At 39.5% G+C, this 24330-nt stretch overlaps 1 protein-coding gene across 2 annotated transcripts in view; it reads left to right on the top strand.

Annotated features, from left to right (window-relative positions):
• The window catches only part of DCLK1 (doublecortin like kinase 1), a 239713-nt gene that overhangs the window by 56697 nt on the left and 158686 nt on the right, over nt 1-24330 (top strand). The gene's annotated exons all lie outside the window — the stretch shown is intronic.

The following is a 24330-nucleotide window of genomic DNA, read 5'->3' as shown; positions in this document are numbered from 1 at the left end:
GCTATTCCCTTGTCCACCGACACTGTGACTCTATCGTAAAGGCCACCAAATTTGTCAGGCATGATTTGCCATTGGTGAAGCCATGTTGGTGGCCACCAACCACCTCCATGTTTTCCATGTGCCTTAGCAAAGCCTTCAGGAGGACCTGCTCTGTGATCTTGCCAGGCACAGAAGTGTGACTGACTGGTCTGTAGTTTCCTGGGTCTTCTTTACTTCCCTTTTTGAAAAAGAGGGTTATGTTTCCCCTTTTCCAGTCAGTGGGAACTTCACCAGACTGCCATGACTTTTCAAATATGATGGAATGTGGCATTGCAACTTCATCTGCCAGCTTCCTTAGGAGCTACAGAGGGATATTCTCAGGTCCCATGGACTTGTGCACTTTCAGGTTATTTAGATGGTCTTGAACCTGCTTTTCTCCTACAGTGGGTGAATCTTCCTTTTCCCAGTCTCTGCTTTCTGTGACTTGGATGATGTGGCCAGAGCCCTTACCTGTCAAGACTGAGGCAAAAAAGTTGTTCAGTACCTCAGCCTTCTCCATATCCTGCATGACAAGGTCTCCCGTTTCCTTCTGCAGAGGTCCCACATTTTCCCTGTTCTGCCTCTTATCACTGATGTACATGTAGAAGCACTTTTTATTACCTTTGATGTCCCTGGCCATGTTTAACTGTATCTGGGCTTTAGCTTTCCTAACCTGTTCCCTGGCTTTTCAGACAAGTTCTTTGTATTTCTCCTAGGCTACCTGTCCCTGTTTCCATGCTCTGAAGACTGTTTTTTTGTCTAAGAGTGTCCAGGAGCTCTTCATTCATCCATGCATGTCTCCTTGCCTTCTTCTTCCTTGGGATGCATTGCTCCTGGGCTTGGAAGAGGTAATCTTTGAACACTGCCCAGCTTTCTTGGGCTCCTCTCCCATCCAGGATTTTATGCCATGATATCCTACCAAGGATTTATTGATTTTCCCAATGCAGTTTTCCCTTTCAAGCCCATTCTCTTTGACCGGGAGGATCCATGGAAAGACTGTTTTCCCCAGTCCTTCACTGCTACTCTCAGGGATCTGTAATCCTTCTTCATAGTCTTCAGATTGCTCCTTCCTGTATCACTGGAACCCACATGAAACAGCAGGAGGGGACAGTAGCCAGTGGGATGTACAAGCTTGGGTAGTCTTTCAGTGATGTCCCTTGTGTGAGCACCTGCTAAACAACAGATCTCTCCAGGGAATGGCTCTGGCCAGCAAGTGGGTGCCTCTGTGCTTCTCAGATGAGAGTCTCCCACCATCACCCGTTGTTTCCTCTTCTTTGCAATTGTTAATATATGGTGAGTTGGTTGGACTGCCTTGTTTGGCTCCAGCAACTTACCTGATGCAGCCTGTTTTTTTCCTCTCCAGACTGCAGAACTGTGGTTTGCAGGGGCACCTTGGATTTTGTAGGAAGCCTGTTCTTCCTGCAGTTATTCTATCCTTGGAATTTTCCATTCTGCTTTCTTGGCCTCTCCCCTTTCTCTGTATGTTGGTGGGGCATTTGTTGGCTCTGTGACCACATGGGTTGATGCTATTAGGAATCTTATTAGAGAATTAACAGAAGGTAACTGAAATTCTAGAAAACTGGAAAAGGGCCAATTTAGTGCCTGCTTCTAAAGGGAACAGAGGGTGGAACCAGAACTACAGGCCAGGTGGGTTAACTCCTGGAAAAATACTGAAACAAACAATTTATAAGCATTTGGAAGAAAGTGAGGTGTTAGGCAACAATCAACATAAATTTGTCAAAGAGAGTTTCCTTTGAATCAATTTGTCTTCCTTCTGTGACAGAGCAACATGCCTGCTGGATATGGGAGAAGAGGATTTTATGTATCTTGACTATAGGAAAGTTTTCAACCCTTTCCTAGTGCTCCTATGAACAAGGTGTAAAAATACTATCTAGTTGAAGCTTTGGACAACATAGAGATAAAACCAAGTTTAGTGTATGATTACGCTTGTTGATTTCAGCTGCAGAGAAATTCCCAATTTTGCAGTAGCCTCTCCCAAGTCTGCTACTAATTAATATTAATGCTGCAAACAACAGGAACTTTTCATTAAGATCTGTCCTACAAATGGTATCAGAGATGGAAACTCTATTAGAGAACAGATTTAAAATTGCGGGTTTCTTTTTAAAACCTGTAAAAGCTAAGTGTGAAATTGGGAAAAACAAGCAAATGCCACATAGGAACTAGTTGCTAGCTAAGCAGGTCTGGACAGAAGAATTTTGAGGTCGTAGCTGATACCAGCTGAACACTAACTGGGAATGACATCTTGTTGGAAAACATTGCCATTGGCTGTATAAGCAGCACTGGTGTGGCTCAGAAAATACCAAGTAAGGAGTGAAAGAAAATGTGCCCTGCATGGGGCTTCAGGCATCAGAAAAGATGTCTGGCTGGTTGGAGACAAGCCACGTGCAAGAGCACCAAGTTATGCAGTTGCATATTGGTTTTCTCATACAGGTTTCTCATTTCATTTACTGCTGTCATGAATGCACACAGAACCAGCAAAGGGGTGTGGTCATCCTAATCATACTTCCTGTGGCCAGTGTTTGGTTTGATGCAGTCCAGTGTTTTTAAGGTTTGGGTTTTTTTAACTCATGTGTTTTTACTTGTATAGGATGCAATATGGATCACTTCTGTCAGCTTAGTGCAAGGCAGTGAAATGAATTTGAGTGGTTTCATATCCAATGTTCTCTTGTGTGGTTTTAGTATAAGAGGGTACTTGAGGCACTATTGCCTTAATATAGTCAAGGAGATGGAACTACTTGTACTTCATTGTTTGTCATAGTTTTCCGTGGTAGCTGATGGTAAGTGTTGGTTAAACTATCTCAATGGCTATATTAAAAACGGAATGTTCACCATTAGTGGAAGAGTAATTTAGTGTAGTAGCTTTTGTTCTTTCTGTTCACTCCATGATGTTTCATTACTTTGGTGTAAGGGAATTAATACAGTTATATGCAATGCAATTAAAAATTATTACAGTGATATATATGAACTTAATCCTGATATGTTTTGTATATGAAAATGGATAATATTTGTAAGAGACACACTGTGTTTAAGGACAGGGACTATGTATTTTTGAAAGGTGCCTTTCTTGAACGACATGGTTTGAACTCTGTTTCGGTCTGATTCCCTATAGAAGAAAGAATTTTCTTTTACCTTTTAAAAGTGAATGTTTTACACTTGCAGCACCTGCAGCCCAAAGAAAATTGAAATATCTATAGAAATGCCGAGTATCGGATTTACAGATTGCCATTAAAGCATGCTAGTCTGAGCAAAAATTGAGAACAAGCACATTATAGTGCACACCTCTGCTGGATGGCTCTATTAAAAAAAAAAAAAAGAGAAAAAAAAGGAAAAAAAAAAAGAAGAAAAAACCCCCAAAATAAGTAAATCTGTTTCCAATTTACTTCATATGTCAGACAGTTTCAAACAGGAGCTGTGCAGTGAGAGGCTGTAATTGCTTGTCAGGAGGGATAGAGGAGCTTAGGGAATACCTTCCCTGTGAAACCTGTGTTGGGTAATTTAAAGACTTGTGATTATTAAACTGAAATCCCTGATTTCAGTCATATTCTGTTTGAAATCCACAAACTGAAAAGCTGAGGAGTGGCTGCAGTCACAGCCGTGTATGTATTCTCTCCACTATTCCTCTGTAAGCTTCCATGGAGTTGAACTAATGAGGGCTCCTGGCATGTCTGCAATGCAGTCTGGAGTGTGACTGCAGTTCCCTATCCATATTGAGCTAGCTTTAAGCCATACTGAGCTAGCTTTAAGCCAGGTGGAGGCTGTTCTCTAGCCACAACAGCATGGATTTTAACCACTCCTTGGAGCAGCCTCTGTGTTTCTTTAGTCCCAGTAAACTGCCTCTGGTGCAGGGGACTGGAGGCAGTGAACAAAAGACTGGAGAACAAAGACTTGTCTTAGCAATGGGAATGGAGTAAGGATGCAATGGAGAAACTCTCACATAGTCTCTTTTGGGCAAAAAGAATTAGAATTTGTTGGATATTAAAGAGTCTTTTATTCTTTCTCTCCCTAAACTTAACTCTCTGCAAACATGCTTGAACTTTCTAAATGGTAAATTTCACTTATTAATGCAAATTTTTCATGAAGGCATTTTAATGAGCCTGTCAGCTTAGTGGCCTCTGACAAAAGGAGCTGTGGCTGTTCTTGTAGGGTAGCTTCATTGCTTGCCCTGCAATAAACAACAGCCGAACAGAAGAGGATAGTGTTTGAGTCAATTATGTTGCTTGATTTTGTCAGCTGGCATATGGTATTTGCAGTCCTTAAATTGGTTTAAAACATAGATCTCCTGCTGTGCTGATAGCTAAATCTGATTATTCAATGATCTGGCTTTTCCTGTAAGATACTAGAATTAAACAAGGCAGCGTATTTATTACGACATGTGCCAGGACTGAATCAGTGCATCCTTTAATGAGGAATTTGTGAAACCAGCTTTGCAGGATTAGAGGACTGAAGGTAAGGTCTGACTGTTCCAATGTTACTGGCATTTATAAGGAGGTAATAAAAGCTGTCTTATGTGCTACCCTAGATTTTACTAGATCTTCACTCTGAAGTGGTAACAAGTACCTGCTTACCAAATGCTGAAGAACAGCTTTGTAATCCTCACTGCAATATTAGACACAAAACTATGTGCTGCAATATTTGACTTTCCTGCAGTGTTCATAAAGAAAATTATGACTAAGTTCAGTTCCAGTCTCAGAAAAATTTGCAGACAGACTTGGAAATCATAGCACATTTAAGATTTGCTTCAGACTCTTTTTCCTCCACTGTATTTTTTGTTTCTCCAGTTACAAATTCATTGAAGCTATATTAATATTTTCTATAATTTTCTTATGTGTGCTAGATATTTAGATGGTATCTACATTCATCTACACCTTAGCAATGAGGAACGTAATAGAAGTTGAGCTGCACAGGTCAAAATTCTACAATCAACTATCCAGTCTCATGCATGGCTGAACAGTTTTGACTCATTCAAGACAAAAGTACAAAATCTCAAATGTGAAAAGTAAAATGATTTAATTAAAGAAAATGCTGTTTTCAAAATCAGCTATTGATTATGCCCATTCACAATATTTGGTTGGTAGTTTAAATTCTTTTAGTGTTAGAGGAGAACTGCATGGCATTCCTTCCACTTCGTAAACCCAGTTCATATCCACAGTGGTTTTGGAGACTTTGTACTTACACATCTTGATATGTGTGTTGTACAGAAGAATGGTTAGTTCCTGCTTGCATGGGATTAACTGTTCATTCACACTACTGTTGTTCTGTACACATATGACAGCTTTGGTAATCATAGAATCATTCAATAGTTCCTGTTGGAAGGGACCTTTAAAGGTCATCTAGTTCGACCCCACTGCAGTGAGTACGGACATCTTCAACTAGATCAGGTTTCTCAGAGCCTCGTCAAACCTGACCTTGAATGTTTCCAGGAATGGGGCTTCTAATCTTCTCTCTAGGCAACTTGTTCTAGTGTTTCACCTCTCCCATTGTAAAAAATTTCTTCCTTATATCTAGTCTAAATCTGCTCTCTCTTAATTTAAAACCATTATCCCTTGTCCTATTGCAGCAGGCACTACTAAAAGTTTGTCCCCATCTTTCTTATAGGCCCCCTTTAAGTAATGAAAGACTCCCCGGGGCCTTCTCTTCTCCAGGCTGAAAAACCCCGTCTCAGCCTGTCTCCGTAGGAGAGCTGTTCCTGGGGAACAGTGCAGGTGTAGGTACCAGGTGATTTAATAGGCTTGAGGAACGAAAGAAGGCTTCAGGTTAAGCTGATGCAGCAGCTGCCAGGGCAGTGAATACAGCCTTTGCCCTTAAGACCTTCTTCTTAGACTTGCAAGTTGCCCTGAGGAAATGAAGCTGTCTAGAGCATAGCTAAAGGAATTCTCCTTGAGGCGCAGATCCAGCCTCTGTACTGCAAGTTGAATGGATTAAAACGCATGTGATTCTCCAGCCTGTTTCTGTATAACCATTGTAGTGCTGTGAGCAGAGAGATTTGCAGATACAAGTGGCACAAAAATATACAGGAGACAGAGGAAGCAGATAGTGATGTTGATTTTAATGTAAAACATCTTTGTATGGTCTGGGTGCATGTTAATTTCTGACAATTTTTGCTAATACATGAGAATTTATTTCAGAGTTGGCCTTGGTCGATGACTGTCAACACTGGAGCTGTGTAACAGTTATGTACTTAGGCTGAAATGTTTCTTTGCAAGCAAATTCTTACTTGTATTAAACAATGGGATCTGAAAAATGCACCTGATATTGATTGCAGTGGGTTTTCTTATCAGATGCTTCAAAAACTCCTTCTTCTAATACAAAGAAAATGTTTCCCATACTTGGCCATACCAGTTAGGGGACTTACACAGTGCTGGAATCGGTGTCAGGGAGTAAGAGGAGGAGGAGAAAGCGTAGAAATAACATTTTTCCAAATTTAGTTCCCAAAACCCAGAAAATACTCTGCTCACCCTATGGGTGAAACTTACCCTTTAAGGGTTTCTGGAGAGCAGGAGATGAGAAAATCCAGACAGAGTGATTTAGAGGTGAAGTTTTCTCAGGGTGAAGTCTTTGCAGTGGCTGACTGACACCAGCAACAGCTCTGCTGCATCCCTGTTAGAGATAAACTTCCCAATATTTGTTTTCTCTGTTGAAACTCCTGCTGTATTTCTCAGATCCCAGCTCCAAGTGTGTCACTGCTGCAAGGAGTATGTTCACTAGATAAGCAAGTGCTTCACCCAGGAGGTGCAGATGCATCATGTCCAAGCCCAGTGGGCAACCTGAGTTAATAAGCTCTGTTGCACTGCTGCTGACTATGGTGTGAAGCTTGACGCAGGGAGATGAAATAGACTGAGAGATGGGTCTCTGCAAAATACGCATTGAGACTCCTGGCAGGGGAGTGTGTAGTATTATCTGTTATCTATTAACTGAAACTGTTCTCTTTTAAATGAACGGAAAAATTGATGAACACCAAGGCCCCTTTCCTGGTTGGGAGTTTGTTAATGTGCAGACTGTTACTGTTGGGAGCCTAAACAGGAGCAAAGTGGGTACTTTTCACTTGCATCCATCTTAGGTATATATAGGATTTGGCCCATGTACAGAACCCCTTACTTCCAAGAGTTTGATAGCAATTAAAAATTGGGAGTGAGGGAGGGAGGTTAGCAAAGATTGTACTTTTAGAAAAAATCAGAGTGAAGAACAGTGAACTAGATGACTTCTAATTTGTTAAATCTTTTAAAGTAATTTCTAAATATGGGCTAAACTTGTTCTATAACTTTCCCAGGTTGTTTCTGTGTTTGTGTGTATATTGTGTGTATATTTTTCTCTTGGGAACATTATATTGCAAGAAGTGGCAATACTGTTCCTGAGATTGCCATAACAGCCTCAGTAACTATAAAGACTTTCTGATAATCACAAAAGGAGAAATTTAATGACAAAAAGAGTCTTGCTCATTCAAAGAATACCACATACTTCTGGACTGTGATTACAAAGAAGAAAGTAAATTTATGTTGCTTTAAGTCAGCCTAGGAGACAAAGATCTTCCATTTACATTTTTAAAGGATGACATCAGATGCAATGCATCCAAATGTCTCCTTTTTTTTTTTCTTTCTTTTTTTTTTTCTTTTCTTTTTTCTCCCCCCCATTCTGTAGAAATGACATCCAGGTTTCAGAGGAAAAATGTTTATTTCCTGAAAATCAGCAAAAAGGTTTTAGTTACACTGACATCTGTTCAAGTTGTTCAAGGTATTTGAATCTGTCCATACATTGTTCACTGTGTAGTTGGTAGCACTCTGAAGTTATTCACAGTGCAGTGCACAGACATTCCATGTTGAGGATTTGTGGATGTTAGCTGGGGTAACACTCTACTCATGTAATGTTGGTGCAGTTCCCAGAGTGCCATGTTATGCTCAATGGTTCAGTCTTGGATACAATTTTCCTGGGAACAGGCTGTAATTCCTTATCACTTTCCCTCTCGCTTAAGTATTTCATTTAAATTTTTCAAATGGACTTTCCAGCTGTGGGCAGGAGAGAATGACGTGCCCAGCTTGTGACTGCTATCCCCCCTGGCCACGGTTACTGAGCGTATGCAATGTCTTATTGATTTAAAGGAACAAGAACCTTGGAAGAACAAAGTCTGTGTGCCTGTCTGGGAACACCAGAGCTGACACCTGCAACAAGGTTTTTGTGTTCTGGGACAAAAAAACAGTTAAGGAGAAAGATTGAAAAAATTAGTGGGATTTGTTACGTAACCTCTTTCAGAATAATCCTGGCAGGCTGGGTGGCATTGGTAGTTGTTTGAGTGGGTTATGGAAGTTCAGTTTTCTTTGTGGGGAAAAAAAATGACTGGTGGTCAACCCCTGGTGCTGCAGAGGTGTGGCTTGTGCTTTTGGGAACTTTCTGAATTCTCAGAATATTCTGAGATTTTGCAGACACTTACCATGCAAAGTGTCTCACACCAAACCCACCTTCTGAATGTTGTGTCTTTTGAAAACATTCAAGGCTAAATGTTGGCTGAAGTTCCTACCAGAGTCTCCTGTTCCCCTATAAAATAAGCTAAAAGGAGGCCCTGTGGGGAGCCAGGCCCCTTGCACTGGAACTGGGAGTGAGGCAGTTTGTGAGGCTCACTCCAGTTTTGATGATAGGGATATATGATACTGTGGTATATCCTCTCAGCAAATGTTCGTACAAACGTAGTCTTCATTTTCAGACAGATATTTTAATTTGATTGCTTGTGTCTTAACACAAACAAAACACAAATCACCTAGAATATCTTAATTTACTCTGCAAGTTTTCTGCTGCAGTCATGTTTTCCATGCTTACCATCTAAATTACAGTAAAGCCACACTTAGGCTATTCCAGTTCTTGAGGGAGGCTTCCTGCTTTCATCTAATAACATCATGCTGTGTACCTGTCATTTGTGTTTGCTCATAGGGGTGTTTTCAGGATATTCTGATTTGACAGGGCTCATTTAAATTTCCTAGAGTAGTGTATTAAATATTCAGATTTACTGATTGCTTTCAATAATTTTTGCTTTAGTGATTATATAGAATTATTCTAATATTCCTGATATATGGGAAGTAAAATTGCATAAAAGTAAAGGAAGTGACTGCGCAATACAGTAGGAGACAGATATCTCTGGTCAAAATTATCTTACTGCAGGCAATATTGCCATTAAACTGATGGATGCCTCCAGTCTTGTTGGTTCTGTTTATTTAGATATGCTTACACAGGTTTGGCTGCCTGGACATTACCTCATTAAAAGTGAGAGTCCAAAGGCCAAAAGCCAGCCTACAAAAGAGCATGCTTTTGGGATCTACACCCCATTGAATTCAACAGGAATTAGAGTATTTTGAAAACTGTATTTTTTCTGCTGTAGATACTACTGTGCTACAATTATTAGTAAAAGGAAACGTTTATTGTTATTGCCTTCTTGAGTTCATAGTAACTCAGAAGGAAGAAACTAATCAATATCTTTATTGATGATATGGAGAGTGGAATTAAGTGCACCCTCAACAAGTTTGCAGATGACAACGACCTGAGTGGTGTGGTTGACACACCTGAGGGATGGGATACCATCCAGAGGGACCTGGGCAAGCTGGACAAGTGGGCTCATGTGAACTTTGTGAGGTTCTACAAGGTGATCCCCCATATCAATACAGGGTGGGGGATGAAAGAACTGAGAGCAGCCCTGCAGAGAAGGACTTGGGGTACTGGTGGATGAAAAGCTGGACATGAGCTGGCAATGTGGACTTGCAGCCCAGACGGCTGCATCTTGGACTGCATTAAAAGAAGCATGGCCAGCAGGTCAAAGAAGGAAATTCTGCCCCTCTAGTCCACTCTGGTACGATCCCACCCACAGTAGCGTCCAGCTCTGGAGTTCTCAGCACAAGAAACACATGGACCTGTTTGAGGAGGTCCAGAGGAGGACCACAAATGGTCAGAGGGCTGGAGAACCTCTCCTATGAAGGCAGGCTAAGAGAGCTGGGGTTGTTCACCCCCGAGAAGAGAAGGCTCTGGGGAGTCTTTCAGTACTTAAAAGGGGACTACAGGGAAGACAGGGACACATTTTTTAGCAGTGCCTGTTGCAATAGGACAATGGGTAATTGTTTTAAACTAAAAGAGGGTAGATTCAGACTAGATAAAAGGAAGAAATTTTTTACATTGAGGGTGGTGAAACACTGGACCAAGTTGCCCAGAGAGGTGGCAGAAGCCCCATCCCTGGAAACATTGAAGGTCAGGTTGGACAGGGCTCTGAGCAACCTGATTTAGTTGAAGATGTCCCTGCTCATTGCAAGGGGATTGGACTAGATGACCTTTAAAGGTCCCTTCCGGTCCAAACTATTTTATGAAATACTGTTTACTGTACAGACTTTTTTTGTCCTGCTTTTGATGCCTTCACTTTTCAGGTTACGTTAACACTGTATGTTTTGTGTACTGTAGTGAATGTTTCAGAGCCGAGGGTGATTGCATTTACAGCATTTACATCTACAGCATTTTAGCTACTTGTCTACACCTCTGGGTTTTGGCCATAGCGTTTACCTTAAAATATCCTGTCACAAGGGTGAAATGAGTTATCATGTCTGATTATCTGTAAATCCTATCCATCTTTCTCAGTGTCTCTGAAAGAAAAAATGCTCATCCCTTAAACCCACCTAATCTTCCCCTTAAATACCATGAACAAAAAGGGTTCCATTCTCTCATTTCTAAGTTTGTTGACATGCCAGAATTGCTGGTTACTGTGATGTCATTCTCTGTGGCTTTATTGTGATAAATTTTCTTTTCCTTCTCTCTCATATTCTCAGTATTTGCTTGCTAAGCCCTGCATTTTAAGCATTAGTCCCACTGACACTGAGACTGGACCACTCAAGAAAGCAGCAAGCCATTGCTTATATGCATCACCCTCCTGAATGGGTTTAATACTGGGAGGACCTAATTAAAAAGCAGTTCAGTGTGATTCAGACTTTGGTTTCCTCAATATCTGAGTTGGTTCTGAAAATGTGCATTGGAAGGCTATAGTAAACGTTCCTCTGGCCTTTTATTTCTTAGGTACTATGTGCACTGTTGATAATGTAAAAAGGAGGATAGTAATGAGAAATAAATATTGTAGTAGATCTCACTTCTATAATTAAAAAATGGTATGTCAGAGTGTCACTGTTTTGTAACAGGTGATATTCTTACTTTCTATATTTATGGAATTTACTGTTGACAAACTTTTGGAGATTTGCTGGTAGGGGGGGAACTCCAAACAATACAGGTGTCAAATAGAAATTTTTTACTGGAGTAATAAAGCTCTATTTGCTACTTCCATTTCATAAATTTTCCTTGTGAGTGTTAGCCAGGAAGGAGTTCTGCCCTCATTAAAAAAAACCCACAACCGCATTCTGTGTTATCAGATTTTGGCTTCCTAGACAGTCCTGACTAGCTTGAGATACAACTGATTTAATGTAGCATACAGAAACATTTATTCTCTTTTCTCCTTGAAACAGCTTAATCTGGAGTTACCAGTTTTGCCCTGGAAATAAGTGGCTTTTGTCAAGGAAAAGAGAAGCTTTGTTTAATCTCAGCTTCAGGAGTAGATTTTAGCTAACTGTGTTTGGCTTTTTCCAATCTGCAAATCTGTAAGTCCTTCCCACGCTCAGATCTGCACACACAGATATGTGAAAATCAAAGGGCATAATCTGGTAGAAATTCTGTTGTCATTATAGCATATAGAAGATGATGACAGTTTAGGCTGAAGTACATTTGTGTAACAGGCAGCATTTGGCTTTTAATCTAAAAGTAAGCCTGTGAGTAAAACACAGACTTCACAATGTGTTATCCTAAGAGTCTTTTTTAGCAAAAGCTAGTTTTTAGGCACTTGCTGAAGTGATTCATTGCTAATAATAAACATTTTGACTCCTTTGTTGAATCCATTGTTTTAATTCTAAAAATTAATCAGAACAGAGCTTTCTATTTACAGCTTGCCTGGCTCAGGTTAATGAGTCAAAACAAAAATATACATGGTATTGGCTGAGAAATAATAGATCTTTTGTTTTGAACAGAAAGCACTCTTCTCAGAAGCAAGGAAGTTGTTAAGCTAATCAGATATTTTTATTTTTAATAGAAAAGCTTTAATACATTTTTCAGTCCCAGAATTAGCTAAATAATAATCGGGTATATACTAAGTCAGGAATTAAATGAAAAATAAACATATAAATAAACATATGAACTACGTATTTTGGAGGACAGTGTCTGCTCCAAATTCTGTCTTCATTTGCCTCATTAAAAAAAAAGTTAAAAAAAAAAAAAGTCTTATGCAACATAAAAGGAGATAGTCTTGTCCTTTTGCTACACAGTGCCTACTAGTTTTGGGAAGCAACAATAGTATCAGTATCTTCCTTAGGTTACAGTGCTGAGTCTCTTTACTCTGACCTACCAAACACATTGCATGATCTTGCTTTTTTGTTTTGTGTGTGTGTTGTCTGAAGGTGCAAGATTCTTCATCAGTTAGTTTTGAGACACTGCTTTTCAAACTGCTCACAGGTGACTTTGGATGCCCCATGATTGGCAGCATTCAGGGTCAGGTTGGACAGGGCTTCGAGCAACATGATCTAGAGAAAGATGTCCCTGCCGGTGGCAGAGGGTTGGAGTAGATCTTTAAAGGTCCTTTCCAACCCACAACATTATATTACTCTGTGACTTCTTTGGAATATATAACTTTGTCCATTTGTGGCAATTTGTGTGAACCTCTCATCTCAGTTTAACATTCAATACTGCTATAGTAATACATTTTCAAATGATGTTAGGTTGACCTTCTTTCTTCAGGAACATTATAGACCATCACTTCTGTTTGCTAGTACTTTCACATTTAGATACAAGTGAAGCATCTTAACAGCAGTTTCTGTCTTCTCGTAGTTTTGCTCTCTTCATTAAGGCTGACCTCATAAAGGGGTTAGGCAGTTGAAACTAAAAGTGAATAGATCAAATGCATGTTGAGTAAATCTGCACACAACAAACAGGTACAATGTCATCAACTGTATTTCATCTGTGTCTTGCTCTAAATCAGGTAGTTTATGCAGAGAAGTCTTGTTTTTGATTATTAGCACAGTGAAGAGTTGGTTTCTGCTGGAGGTTGCATTGCAAAATACGGGAGGAGAAGGGGAAAGGAATAGGAAGAGGTGTGTGGGGGGGGTTACTGTTACATTTCTGAGTCATTTATCTAAGTGTCTACATCTGAGATACCAGTCATTAGCTCACATTAAACTCCAGAGGAAAGAAGTTAAAAAAAAAAGCACAAGGGTCTTGAAGTATGTTGTATTACATTGCCATTAGTTAGACTGTAGAGAATGATTTCCTTTCTTCTCATTCATCTTTTTTAGAGTTCTGCCAGGAAGTGAACTGCAAACATGATTTTCACTTTGCCAGCAGTTTTAAAAATAGCTGCCTTTTCTATTGTATTTGATTTTAAAAGAAATCAGTCTTTGAGATATCTTAGGTGGTTTTTTTTTTGTTGTTGTTCTTTTTTTAAAAAAAAATTCAGCATTATGAACAGTACTTCAGTGTGAATCAGTGCTTTGGTATCTGCCTTTTATCAGCTCCTTACCCCTTGCTTAGAAAAAAGCAAAACCAAATTTACCATGTCATGGATGCCAAATGTTGCAGACTTGATGCTGAGGGCTGAGAACTTCCAGGTGGTTTGTTAGAAGCCCATTATTAAAAAAAATTAACAACAAAGAAAACAAACGTGAAATTTTATTTTAAGAACTGCTTAATAGAGTTACAGGAAAACAAGGAGATGATGAAGGATGGGATCTTTACAAATAAGCTCTTGTGATGGGTGTGAACTGTATGGTGGCTCAGAGGCGCTACGGGCAGGGGGACTTGTGGGGTGAATGTAATTATGTAACCTGTGATTCTGCTGCTTTTCTTTTTGTGGTTTTATGGATGAATCATCAGTTGCAAGCATGAAATCAGATACTTGCCTGAAAAGCTAGGGACAATTAAAAAAAAGCAGACGTCGGGATGGGGACTGAAGCACAGTCTAGGTTGTTCTAAATTTAGTTCAGGTGTGCCTTAAGCTTGAAAGCACTTGATCTTCAGTTTTCAAACTCGTTCTCCTCCAGCATGGATGATTTGCATTTATGTGTATGATCAGAGTGCCACAGGCTTACCAAACTATACATTAATAATAAAAGCCTAACATAGTTATAGTCATTGACATTTGGGACTTCCTTGCTCTTGAGTATGCTAATATCTGGGCTGGAAAATTATGGTACTTCATGCTGGCTGGCTTTCTAAACTAATAATGATGCATGTTGTGCTTTGCAAAGTGAAACTTGATTATAGGATTAAGTGCTGCTGCCCAAAACAGAGCACTTTCCTGAGAAAAGGGAAATACTTCCTTTAACTGTTAGCATATCGCTTGTCTGCTACCTTTGATGATTAAAAGGAAGTACTCTTGTTTCTTCTCCCCTGTGGAAAGGCTTTTCCTTGTGGATGAATGCTTGGAGTGAAGCATTTAAGGTTGGCAGAGTTGGTGTTTAAGGTACATCCTTCCCTCTCCTCAGTTCTTTGTGTATCCTGTTAATTGCTCAGATACTCCATTGAGTGCATTTAGTTGTTTCAGACCCTGTTCCTGAGAGATCCGATGAGCTACTGTAGAGTCATCACATAGAGATTTCTGCTCTTTCTAGTCTGGAAGTGCCTCATTAGTCTTTGCCAAGGTTTTGATTTTCTTGAATACAACTGAAGATATTTCTGTATGCACAGTTTTTGCCTGCCTACCAGGAGATTTCTTCTTGCATGCAGTTTTCACTCCCCTCATCACATCAGTGATTTTTGTTTCCTTTGTCCCTAAAGCTGTAATCACCAAAAAATGCACTGAAGTCAAACCTGGATGGTTCTGAGATACTGGAACAGCAACACAGGTCTTGAGAATACTGTAGGATGGTAATTCTGTGAGTTGGCAGTGCAGTGCTTATATATGCAGCAATATATGAGTACACAGTTCCTACCTTGCTGTTCAATATATGGAGAAAATAAGTTGTTGAAACTAAGCAGTGTACATTTTGGAGTGTATTTCTTTCATAAAAGTTGGAAATGTTTTTGCTACATGAGAATTACATATTATATTACAGATCTGTATCTCCTTCATGTAAAATTTTCATAAATATTATAATTAAGGTATTATGGCTGCTTTTAAGACTCCAATGTTGAGAAATACTTAATATATTGCTCTGATTTTCCTAAATATTCCCCTTCCCTACTTTCTATAACCAAAAAGTTTATCTTCCCTAGACACAGGGAGAAACTGTGTGTATTTCTCAACTCTGATTTACTGCTATAGGGTCAGAAGTGGGAAGATTTTACTGGGAAGAACTTGAATCCCGTGTTTGGTCTAGACCTTCTTGCATCACTAAGGGACTAACTCCATCAGGACCTGAAATGGCAGCAGCCACTGGAGACCACAACATTGGTCATTGCTGAGGATTTACATGAGTTCTGAAGATGCTGCCTAGAAATACATTGCCACACTCTTCTACAGTTATAATGTAAAAGGCACACAGGTTATCTACTTCCACCCAGGACTACACTGTGGAAATGCAGAAGTTCTTGCAATAACGGGTCATTTGAAAAGCTCATCAGGAATGGGATGGAGCTAACTGCTGATTGCCAGCCAGCTGTCAGCTAACTGAGCTTTAAGCAAGGATGAGCAATGTGGATCCCAGGGTATAAGCACACTGCCTGCTTAGACTGTCCCTGCTCATGAAGTTGCATTGAGAAATTTTTAAATTTCCTAGTTCATCTTCTGTCTGGAGCTATCTGTTTTGTGCCTATCTGTAACTCTGAGGGTTGGAATAAATAATTAAATAAAACAAGATAGTACTTAACATTTCTGAGGCTGGTACTTTCATATACAGGATATCTCTAGAACCAGCTCATAAAGTTTTACCTGCTGTCAGGATTGGTGCACAGCTGAAATGCTCAGGATACTGTTGTTATTCCAGCTGAAGGACTGGCTAGCAACCATGTCGCAAGTGGCACCATTTGCAGTGATGGCTGGATGATCTGCAGTCCCTAAAACCCTCTTGGTATTGCCTGTACGTTTGTGTTTAAGGCTGATAGGCAGATTGGGCTCTCCCTGTATTTCTACTTCTGAATGTAAATTGTCTAAAAAGCCCTTTACAGGCTGTTTTTCCTGTCTGGAATTTCTAACTGAGTAGATTTCAAAATGCATCCCCAGTCTTGTAACCTTCCTTTCTGTGTCATTGGAAGGATTTATTTTTCCAAAGCCCAGATCCATTAGTCAGTTTGCCCAGCAGGCCATGAAGAGCCGTTATTACTTTAAAACTTCATTGGCTTTTCACTCTGTAATTCAGTGACAGTGTCACTACCATGCTTTACTGGGCCCATGATTAGACAGGAATGCAAATTTAGTGGGACACTTAGCAAGGGGGTAAGGAAAGGTTTCCATATAGATAAAAGCAAGTTGAACAACATTTATAAAGCTGTACTGTTTTCTCTTAAACTGGAGAGCTGTCACTTTCTAAATGTGATTTTTTTTCTTATGCAAAAGGCAGATTTGACTATAAGGAGAGTGGTAAGATGTTTTAAGTTACTTTGATCAAAATCTGGTAGGCAGACAAGTTAGGGCAAGAGAATTCTTTCAGAATTGGTGTTTGTCCTTTAATCTGTGTTTACTGGTAGAGATTTGTGCATTAATTGAATAATAGAAATGCATAGGGAATTTATTAGATAACCAGGTCTCAATGCACTTATATACATTTTCTGTATGTTTGCTGAAATTTGATGTTTTGCTAAGGAGAACAGCAGCATAGATTGACATTTTTCTTGTCTCACCTACCTGCTGTGCCTCATTTGAAAAGGCCTGGTGGTAGCCTAGCTTCACTGGTTAACAGTCTTTCAAATGGTACTGCCATTTGAAGTCTCTGGTGGTGGGATTTTTATTTTTTTTTTCTTGGTGATGGTTGGAGGTAGAGGAGAACACCTGTAGACTAATATTCTATGAACATATGAAAAACTTCTGGTTTGGGTTTATTGTTTTACAAAAAACAGATCTATATATATTCTACTGCTTCCCTATAGGCTAGAGACTCTCAGGGGTTAATACAAGAGAAACCTGAGATGCTGAACAGTGTACAACAGTGTCAGCCCTACATGAATTACAAATGGGATAATTTCCTTATGTTCCAGCAGGTAACAGGAGATGCAGAGGTAGAAGAGACTAAAGGGAAGAGTGATTCATCTCACATCTCACCTAACACCGTTTCAAATTCAGTGTCTAGTCTAAGATAATTGTTTAAAGATAACTAGATACCTCCACACAGCAATTAAGTTCCTCTTGAAATAGGCTGACACAACCAGTGCAATTAATTACATTTTCAGGTTTGCTGTCCTCTGTTAACTATGCTCTGTCGTCAAACAACAACTTGAAACCTTTCTTGACTTGTGTGATAAATTTTTTGTAGTCACAGGGTAGTCTTTTAACTTCTGATTCTTTCATTCTCTAAAAACAACCCTCACCATGTCCTCCTCCCAACTCACAAAATAACCTGCCCCATTCACTCTTATAAGTAGTGAAAATATTAAGCAAATCTAAAAATCTATGGTTGTATGTTTTTTAAGCTCTGTAGCAACTGGATGCTTATAATGATATACTGATCCTGTAACAGTAAGTAGTCTGAGTCTTATTTCTATGTCTTTATTTGGTGGTGTGAGTTTTGTGTTGTTTAGGGGTAGGAGAGCTGGGGAGGGAGTGTACAAGGCATCTCACTAGGCAGAGGTGCAAATGCAATGTTTGCTCACTGTCTGCTATTAAATAAAGTCATATTAGAATCACAGAATAATTAAGGTTGGAAGGGACCTTAAAGATCATCAAGTTCCAACCCCCTTGCCATGAGTAGGGAACCCCACCACTAGACCAGGTTGCACAAAACCTCGTCCAACTGTTGTGTCAGGACTCTCTCCATCTTCCTGGTGCTACAGGAAGAAGTTTCATCATTATCACCAAACCAAGCTCATGCATTAGTTGTCTACAAAACAGTATTTGACATGGAATCACTAAGTCTTCAGACTCCTACCTGACTGTACCATCTCCCTTACTTTGTAGAGTGCAAGTCTGGGAGACTGTATAGGTGCCATATCAAACTACTTGAATAATTAATCTCTACCACCTGCATGAAACAATACAGTTACCTGGTAAGATGTTTCATATAGTAACCTCCCCAACACTGGCACCTTTCTGAAAAGGTCTCATCCATACTGTGCACACAGTCAAGATGACAGATTATGGGTTACCCAGACAGGCCTCTTGCTGCTGCCTTGCTTGTGTCAAAAGACTTTCTGGAGGCTAATACAAGGGTACTAGGAAATTGCTTCTTCAATCTTTTCAGCTCAGTATGAGTATTTGCATGGACAGCTTTGGGTTGAAAGGTCTGGAGGTAAATTTGCTCTGATGCTGCTGCATCCCTTGAGGTGAAGCTTGCAGCCATGCTGGAGGCCAGGAAAGATAAAAGGAAGCTCATACAGAATCAATTATCATGACCCAGTCATTTAATGTACACATACTTAATTCATCATAGTACATCTTCATCACAGATCAAGCTTTTGGCACAGTGTGCCTTTAGTGATCTGAAAGTTTGTTGTTTTTTTTTAAGAAAGGGGGAAAAATATGCTGGAGAATGGATTACTAATTGTGAAAATTATGCATATTATTTTGACTGATTCTGAGGACAAGAGGACAGTTGGAACACAGTAGGAAACAAACAGTAATTTAAAGTATAAAAAATAATTGTACAAGAGTATTTCTAAGGCAGAGCATGTAATAAAGGGGGAGGAATGAGGAGTTGCTTCCAAAGAGCAGTATTGTGGATTAAGGCAAGGGGCTCTGCTGGATGTCTGGGACATCCTGGGTCATGTAAGCCCTAGGAAAGGGGATGAGCTGGAAGCAAGCTCCAAGCATTATGTGCTTAACCTTTTTTCCTCTGCTTTTTGAGTGCTTTGGGGGAGAATGAACAATGTAGATTTGGGAGGGAATTGACATTTTGAAGTGTTTAATCAATCACTGGTAACAACTAAGCAAGCCTTACAGTTAGATTCCCCCAAGAAATGCAGATGTTCAAGGTGATACCTACAAAGATGTGAAGGCAGAAGAAACTGTCTTCAAGGAGCAAATTGCTAAGACAAGAAGTATGTCATCTAAACTATTTACACAGAATCCCCAGTAACAGTAAGCAAAATAATATAAGTGCATATTTCTGTGAAGCCTCATGGCATTCACATTGCCACTTATGACTTTTCCTAAGGTCAAATTTGGTTCTCCATCTTCCCCCTTGCCTGAGCTGTGGGATATATTTGAAAGAGAGGCACAAGTGACTCTGCTTAAGAATTTAATGCAAGATCTCCTGAAACAGGGGTGACAAGGCAGTGCTTTCTTTTTTTTTTTTTTTCCTTGCAAGAGATGTCTTCCAGCAAAGATGACCTTGAGTGCTTTTGAAAATTCTTCTCTTGCATGCTAATGTGGAATTCTGCATCCCTTATGTAAATCTCAGTGCGTTTGAAGTAGCACAGATAATTAAAAATATTTAATATTGTGGGGATTTCACATTAGTCAGAGGAATGGCTCTTCATAAGTTAGTCTTGTATGCCAGTACCTGTATGTGTGACATTATCCCCACATGGAAATAAGTGAAATTTTATTCAGTACTACTACTTTGTCAGTATGGTATGTTCTGAACAGTCATCTGAACTAATTTTGCTTTTTTATTGGTGAAAGTTGTACAGTTTCTAGAATTGAATGAGACCACTAACATGCCAAGTAATCTTTTTTTTCTCAGCAGCTGTCATTTGGTTCACTTGTGTGTGTGCATCTTGAACGACAGGCTGCAATATTGAAATGTTTAAGTGAAGACTGTGAATCCATCTTGAATGAATGGGGAATTTGAAAATTATTATTGTATGGTTTTACTCCCTTTCAGATATCAGAGTGCTGAAGGGCTAGCTATTACCAGGGCTGTGGTAATTCTCTCCTGAATCTAACCCCCCCCTCAAAAAAAAAAACCAACCCACCGCAAAGCCCTGTAAATGCACAAGTGGTAGAAGCTACCTTGTGCAGGGAGGAACCTTCTTGTTTTGCATGGACAAAACATCTACTGACAGAATTACTTAGCAGCAGATCCTGTAGCACTGTAGAGATTGACAAACAGTGTAGTTGTTTAATGACGGGAGCAGTTCTGAAGCTGTTTGCTAACATGTCTTCTGTCCTTATTACATTTTGAACAGTTTAGTTTCCAAGGCAACTGCTCATGACAGCATACAGATGTGCTTAAAGCTGTGAGAGGACATTTCCCAATGAATCCTGAATGTAGTGACAAAACATAAAGGACTAACTTCTGTCCTTTCCAACATCTGGAGAGAATTCAAGATTTCCTGTGAGCCAGCAGCATGTCATGTTAATATGGAGATTTATCAGATTGGGAGGAATATCTTAAGTGAGGCATGATATTTACTGATGGAAAAAATACACTTTTGATTACAGCTGTTTATTGGGAGGACTAGAAAGTGACAATGAATAGATGGTAACCGTTGTTTAGGCATTGTTGTGGTGAGATTTTGTCTTGGTCTTGGTTTTGTCTTCCTGTTGGGAAGAGAAGACTGGTTTTTTGTAGAGCAGCAGATTGTGAACACAGTACACAGTGTGGTGGAAGATGCAGTCCTTGCTGATGGTGCTTTTGCCAGACCTATATTTCTCAGTCAAATAGGTCACTTTAAGAACTAGCGGGAGCTGCTTTCTTGAGGGAGTAGAATAAGGCAAATAAACATCCTAAAACTGTTGAGCTGATGAGATGTTGCTGCAATGGCTTTTTTTGAAAACTGCAATGAAGTACAAAATAAGTACTATTTTCAGTGCCTTGGGAACCCATATGAGGACTTTGTCTGTAACAGAGCACAGTGGTTATGTATTAGAGAAAAAAGGGGAAATTATCCATGGGTGCAGAAATTAAAAGATCAGAAAGATCTGTTGTGGTCACCTACCCCAATCTGCTATGTAAAGCAGAACAAAGGGGTTTACTGTTCTTGTTTTGATTCCCAAGCTTGTAGCTATATTTGAAAAGCATCCACTATAGCATAACCACTGATACTTAAAAAGTTCCCAGAGTTTGAAAAATCTCTGTAGTTACCATAGGTGGCTTAATATTTTCCTTTGTTTTCCTGTTATTGCACAAGAGCACCTCATTCATCCTCTTTTAAAGGGCTTAAATGTAAGAAATCATCAACTTACTGTTGTTTAACATTCTTCATTGATGATAATGGCAGGGGCATTATTTAATTTGTTATGATGAAATATTTCTGCCTAAATCCTGGTTTATATAATTTAGCTAGTTAAGAGCTCACCTGCAAAAGTTTTTCATTTTTACCTTCTTTTTGCTTTGGCGATGAAAAGGGATCCCAAAGAATTTCACTTTGCTATTCCTTCTTTATGTTATCTTCTATGTTTCCATGCTTCACCAGGCTAGTAGGTAGTAAATTGACTCATTTCCTACCCCTATGGTACTACTAGTTTGCAGACCTGCCTGCCAGAAACTTCTTCAGTGGTTCTTGTAATGTTAGTTTTCATCCTTTCAAACAGCAGTTGTTTTCTCATATTAAATCACTAGTGAGTACTGCTTTTTGGTTACTGGCCAGTGGCATGCTGAGCACAGAAGAGGAGGGAAAGCCTCCAGCACTTGTCTCCAACAAAGCTATTAGTGGCTCCCCAGCTCTGGATATCACTCCACAATGTTACTGACAAAGCTTTGCTGCTCTCATCCACCCCTCTGCTCATGATTAAGTCATGTCAATCTTATTTACACATGAACAAAACTGAAGAATCAATACTTTTAAAATACACACCTTTATGGATTTTATTGAAAGAAGTCTTAGCTTTGCTGAAAACGTGATATGGACACTTTTAATTTCAAGGAACAATAAAAATACCGTTGCAGGATCGAAGACTTGACTATTTTTGTGTTGTGTTTTTTTCCAAGACTTCTCCAGTTCATAGTCCTGAAGAATTTTTCTTCTGTAAGTACAAGTACCTTTGAAATGGCTATGACAGCCTCTTGTAGACTCAAGCTTCAAGCCTGTAACAGATAATGAGGAATTTTCATTCTGTGGGAGATTCTGAGATGTCAGAGTTTTGTGCTTAAATGGGATAAAATATCAATCTCATTTGAGAATGGAGCACTTCAAAAACATTGGCAATATTTTTGTTTAAAATATTGATGAAATTCCTATGTTATCACAAAATGTTTTAATTAAACCAAATCTGCATTTCCCAATGAGAAACATTTCAATGTTTTTTCAGCCTGTTTTACACAAGAGCACAAAACACTGAGTTAAAATCCACTTGTTACAGTAGGAATTAATTTTTCTCATGCATCACAAATTTGGATTTTGGATACTTAATGAGAATCTCTTTATCACACATAAAAAAATCATTCAGCTGCAAAGCTTTTGGCTTGCAAGAATAATATGACCAGGTTAGTCTTTTCCTATCTGTTCTGCACCTGTATCTCCAGTCCTTTATCAAAGGACTGAGCCCCTTTGTTTAGCAATCTCTTATCTTGAATTTCCCTAAAGACAAATACCAGTATGTTTTTCAAATCTTGCACAAGTGGTGATGAGGTTGATCAGCACCTTTTGGAGCTGTTAGGTAGGCAGAGAAGCAGAACTCTTGCCATTAGACATTAGAATGCAGCAGGAATCTGCGCCGAGAAATGCAAGCACTTGGCACTGCTTTTGGAGTGTGGTTTTGCTAAAGTCACCTCTTCAGTGGACATCCTCAGCAGATGTATTCAGAGTTGTGCCTGTTAAGTGTACTGACAGAAAAACCCACAGTCTTTATTTTCTTCTGGGTGTTGAAATTTGGGACTGAAACCATCCACCCTGTGAGCTGGGAGAGGCACAGTGTGTACAGCACATCCCCAGCCAGGCCTGTGACTGGGTGGTGGGCTAAGGCCTGGCCTGGCTCTGTGTTTCAAGTGCGATCACAGGCTTACATTCTAAGTGTAGGATCTCTTTGCTATCAAAGCAGGAACCAGAAATACTTGGTTTTGGTTGTAATTATGGTTACAAGGCAAAAGTCAGCAACAATTTTCTGTAAGGTTAAGTGGAGCTCTTCTGAAAGTTTAAAGCACCTTTAGGCTTGAGTTTTAGCTATCCCAATACAAATGAAACTGAACAACTAGGATTTTATAACATGAATCTAAACCATGCTGTCATTCTACTTTGTCATGTAACCATTATAGCTAAGCCTGTCTAGTCATGTTGTCCAGTAAAACAAAATCCATGCCAGAACATCTTCCTGGAAGACTTTTGCAGGGAATGGTTTCAGTGCCAGGAGCATACTATTTCTCCTAGCTTAAGAGTTCTTCAAGTGATGGAAGTCTTTGCTTCTCTTTGCTGAAGCCTCCTCTGATAATAGAACATTTTCATTTCCCTGTTCCTTTGTAGATGTTTCTGCTTGCATGTTTACTACATCTACTGGAAAACGTTAGTATCACCAAGCCTCTAACAGCTGCTTCCTCTGCTGTTCTGCAGGCCACAGAAGGACCAAAACTATGTAACTACATCTGAAAATAGTCAGTGTTTAGGGACAACTTTCCAGAATGGTTTGTCATTAAATGCAAATCAAGTTACTTTATTAGAATTGCAAACTGCTATTGAGGACTTGTGACATTCTTTAAACCTCCCTTGCCTGTGTAGTAGGAGAACCGTATGGTAACGTGTTTCCTGTGTAGTGCTAAAGACTTGCTTATTTATTTTTTGAGCTACATCTTGACACTTTAGAACAAAAAAAGGCAAAAAAAAAAAAGATGGACCACCCAGTGGACTAATTTTTAGTCAGACTAGGTTAAGCAGATTCAATGCTGTCTTTTTGGAAAACCAAAAGGTGTCTTTTGGATACTTCTGGAAATCTGCAGTGTAGCTTGTCAAAGAGTATGAGGCAGTTTTCTCTCAAAACCAAAAGCAGTTGCCAGTTTTCTCTGAAGGTATGCATAGAGTTTGAAGGGACTGGTATTCTGGATTTAGACCAGAAGCAGAAAATTTCCTTAGCCACGATGGGAAGTGGCATCCAGATTAGGAAACGTAGCTATTCCTCCAGTGGCAGTGTTTTGGACTGAGTTGAAATGCAGGCAGTATGACTAGACAATAATCTTAATTAGGAACTCTTTGGAACAGAGCTGCAACTCTTGAGTTAATTCTTTATATACACTTGTCAACTCTGGTTAAAACTGCTGCAGATTAGCCCTGCTGCAGTTTTCT

The sequence above is a fragment of the Apus apus genome, chromosome 1 (assembly GCF_020740795.1).
Source record: "Apus apus isolate bApuApu2 chromosome 1, bApuApu2.pri.cur, whole genome shotgun sequence".
NCBI classification, from domain to species: Eukaryota; Metazoa; Chordata; class Aves; order Apodiformes; family Apodidae; genus Apus; species Apus apus.
Note: the sequence above shows the minus strand (reverse complement) of the source record. Positions and strands in the feature narration are given on the sequence as shown.